Below are 4,294 nucleotides of genomic sequence, written 5' to 3'. Positions count from 1 at the left end.
CTAAGCCAGTCTTCATCAACCAAGGCAAACTCCGCCTTTATCCTGATGTCCTCAGGGCTCTGGGGCTCCTGAGCACAGTCTCCAGCAGTACAGGCAGAGGTAAAGAAGCCATTCAGTAACTGCCTTCTCTGTATCCTCTGTCACCAGGGCACCCACCTCATTCAGCAATGGGCCTACATTGCCTCTAGTGTTAGTTTTGTCAGCAATGTATTTGAAGAAGCCCTTTCTGTTGTCCTTGACCTCCCTCGCAAAGTGTAATTCCAAGGAGGCCTTAGCTTTCCTAGTTGCCTCCCTGCATCCTCTGACCACAGTCTTATATTCCAGCCAAGTGTCCAGACCCTCCTTCCATGATCTATAGACTCTCTTCTTCCACTTGAGTTTGCCCAGCAGCTCCCTGTTTAACCACGTGGGTCTCCTGGCTCTCTTTTTTGGTTTCCTACAAATCTTGAGCTTGGAAGTTGTCCTTGAATATTGACCAACTTTCTTGGGCCCCTTTACCTGCTAGTACTCTGTCCCATGGGGTTTCCCCTAGCAATTGCTTGAAAACTCCAAAGTTGGGCCTGCTGAAGTCCAGGGTTGTGATCCTGCCTGGTATTCTGTTTCTACTGCATAAGATCCTGAACTCCACCTTCACTTGCTGGTTTTGTTCCTCCAGTTCCTTCTTAGGAAGTACCACAGCCTAAACACCTTAGCAGGGGCTTTGGGAGAGGAAAGAAGTTGTTATAAATCATCACTAATTTAGAAGTTCATTTTTAATGGGTTACATTTTATTCACTTCAGTTGAACACCGTTATTTACAGACACAGGTTAATAAAACACGTCACAAAACAAAATTTCAACAGCTAATATTTATAGGTGCATAGTTCATGCTCAATTACTTTTTTATGTATAGTACATACACATATATATAAAGCTCTCACAATAAGTCATCTCTGCACAGAAAGAATAGTCATAGGAAACAAATAAAAATTGTATCATAAACAATATCAAATTACTGACGGCCTATCAACAAAACATGTACAGAGTTAGAAATAAGCAGTAGACACTTAGGTGTTTTTATTTAATATTTACTTTTTTAACTTATAAACTTGAAGCCACAATATCCACAGCACAACAATGACCCTGCCAACCAGCTTTAGGAGGGAAATGCTGAAATAAGGTGGATGCAGTCACAGAAACTTCAATCATTGCTGATGGAAGACTTCAAAATACACCGTAAAAACTGTAAAAAAATTTTACGACTGGGCACATTGGAACTCAGCACTTGTACAGGATGGGACATCTTTAGTAGTTAGTAGATTTCAGGAGATATAAAGGAAGGAAAGGACTCTCATGCTTCAGGTTCATAGTCTTGATACTCTTCCTAATGAGGAGAGCAGAAATCAGTATTTTAGATGAATACATCCTACTTTCACTGCTTTTTCTAGTCCTAGTGGATTCAATGCCAAAATATTGTGGATTTTCATGTGATCAGCATCTCGTCATTTGTTATTATTTTGTCACATCTTCCAGATACTGTACCTTACAAGTTGTGGCATTTACAGGAAAACTAGGTTTTTACATGTCATTCAGGTGATGTTGCCAGGAGCTCATAAGGCCACTCATGGCAACTCGCTTGGAGAGGCACAAGGACTGCCTTTGGGTGAACAGCGTACGAGGTGCTGCAGATACTCGTACAAGTCAGTAAATCATTTAAATGTGTGTTTAACTACCAGTACTTGAGCAGCCCACATAAGTTCAGGGATATTCAAGGTGTGAGCAATTAGGTGTGCCTTTAAGTTTTTTTACTGGATCATGGCCTAAATGTTTTATACCTCTCACTTTCAGCCTAATTATCTGCACTACTGTAAAACTGCCACTTCAACTACCAATGCATCATGACAGACATTGTAGTAATATTTTAGATAGCAGGTTCATGAAAAACAGAAAATAATTTACTCCCATAATTGCATTAAAAGTATAATAAATAAATTATTGTGTTTTCCAAAGCATTATGCTTTGATAAATGGCCAAGCTATTAAAACAATCTATGAAGATGCAATTTGAAATTCCCTATCAAACATAAGAAAAAGACAGAAGTTTACTGTGGATTACTTGGAAACTCAGGCACAAGTGTTTTGAAACACACACAATATTTCCCCATTAAACTTCCTTATCATCAAGAAAGTAAGAGATTTTCTGATTCCCAGCACTCTCTCTGGGAGATCCTGGCCAAGGAGACTCCATTTCTGCCATGCCCTGGCAGCTCAGAGCATAAGCCTGTGTCAGGCTAATGTCAGTCGAGCACGCAGCCCAGCCCTGTGCCCTTCTCCTACGTGCATTCACACCAAATACCACAACTGATTTTACCTCTGGAGGCATTTCATAAGCCTCATTCTCAGGATCCACAGGAACGTCTGTATTATTCACCATTCCCTCCTGCAGGAAGCCTTCTTCATTCTACATTGAAAACGGAGAAAGAAAAGTGACAGACTGTAGCTACTTGCCTTATCATTTACACCGAAGTATGTCTTTCCTTCCCATTGGTGGTTGACTTCTTGGCCTGTCCTTTGGTTGCAGAACACTGCCAAGGGTTGTGAAGAGCTAGAGGACATCAGCTCCACCAGCTAGAGGCTTTCTCCATGTTCTCCGTGGAAATGACCACCATCATCCTTCTGAAAAGCTGAAGGTCTGATACCCCATTCCTCTCTTGCCACGGATAGGCCAAGAAGTCGATCCGAGCAAAAGAACGGTACCACCACCAACTTGCTGAATCTCTTTGGAAAATATCTGAGTCCCACAAAAAAATGCTTCGATCAAGTCATGAAGCAAACCAAAACAAGCTTTTGCTCCTGATCTGGGAAACACAGTCCCACACAAATTGTTTAAGCAGGTCATCAGATTAATTCCTGTTTAACTGGTTGGTGGCATACAGTCACAGGTATCCAAAAGCAGTTGTAAAAGCAGGCCAAAAGAATTGGGTAGTATCAAAATACACAAATGAGACAGTAATTCAGTTATATACTTTTAATGCTAGTAATTCAGATATATATTTTAGTTATAGACACATTAATCCTCTCATACATCGTTAATTTTTTACAGTTTTAGCCTTTTCACAGTTCATTTCAAAGTACCCAGAAAGTGAGAACTATTATAACTCAGACTATTGCATGCTGGTCTTTTTCCCTTCAGTTTTAGAAATTATTGGGACTGGGAAATGAGTCACTCCTCTATATGCTTTCATATGTCAACCAGCATGTTACTCTATGCACTATTAGGATATGATACATGGCTAATCTGACACCCAGCTTCTTACACTTTTTTTCTGGGCATCTGTTACTGACTGGTACAGAAGCACTGGTACAGCAATTTTCATAAGAGCCTCTTGGAATTAATGGGATTGCAACACTGTGAGGAAGAAGTTTCTGAGTAAGATTACTTAAATTTTGTCCTAGAACTATTTACCACCTGAAACAAACACAAATTAGAAAGGGAAATAAAAAACAAATCCAAAACATTCAATTTGGGACAAGTTCCATGGTCATTGTTACTAAAGAAATTCACAAAGAAGAAACAAGAGTTTTGCCAGAACAGATTGCTGGAGTTCACCCTGAACTGTAAAAAAACGATATGAAAAAAGCCAGAGTAGCTCAGTGGAACTATTGTAACCATGCTGATTTATACCAGTTGCCAGTCTAGACAGAAGCGCACTAAAAAGCAATTACAGACACTCAGGAAGAAATTCACTTAATAAAACACCCTGCAGGTTGATAGCGTAGACAGAAATACAACATTAAGTAAGTAAAAAACCAGACTAATGAGGTAATTCTTCTAAGTCTGCAATTTATAGCATAGTGATGCTAAATCAGATTTAGGATACAGATAAAATGAGGGTAAGAGAAGCTAGACCTGAAATTCACCTCTGCAAGTTCAATGTAAAATAGAAAATAGGATGTAAAATAGGTGGCACTAAACCCTCTTTACCTTCGCACAGCATTTATCCTGCTTTTGCTGTTCACTGTTTGCCATGTACCAGCTCCCTCTGTGGTTTAACTGGGTGACCTTAGTCATAACACTCTGTTCCCCACTTGCCACATCTCTCCATGCACAAACTGTGACTTTATCTGGCAGATACAAATCCTGCTCTTTCTTGATTCCGTCACCTCTTCTGTCACCGATGCATGTGCACACACACACATTTTCCACCAAAGTCCACAACGTGAAGAATTTATTTCCAAAACATAGATTCTTCTCTCTCTAGCTCTTACTTCAGACTTTAGAAAGTCCGGTATGAAGACATTTGGTCCCGTTGCTT

At 40.0% G+C, this 4,294-nt stretch overlaps 1 long non-coding RNA gene across 1 annotated transcript; it reads right to left on the bottom strand.

Moving 5' to 3' along the window:
• Window positions 1–745: 745 nt before the first annotated feature.
• LOC104275310 lies at window positions 746–2,441 on the bottom strand. The gene is made up of 2 exons (XR_717831.1): window positions 2,350–2,441; window positions 746–1,363 (listed from the first exon to the last, which is right to left on the bottom strand). It is a non-coding gene; the product is annotated as an uncharacterized LOC104275310 (long non-coding RNA).
• Between the last annotated feature and the right edge of the window lie 1,853 nt (window positions 2,442–4,294).

Source organism: Apaloderma vittatum, unplaced genomic scaffold (assembly GCF_000703405.1).
Source record: "Apaloderma vittatum isolate BGI_N311 unplaced genomic scaffold, ASM70340v1 scaffold4826, whole genome shotgun sequence".
Classification (NCBI taxonomy): Eukaryota; Metazoa; Chordata; class Aves; order Trogoniformes; family Trogonidae; genus Apaloderma; species Apaloderma vittatum.
The sequence above is the reverse complement of the archived record's forward strand: the minus strand, read 5'-3'. Positions and strand labels throughout refer to the sequence as shown.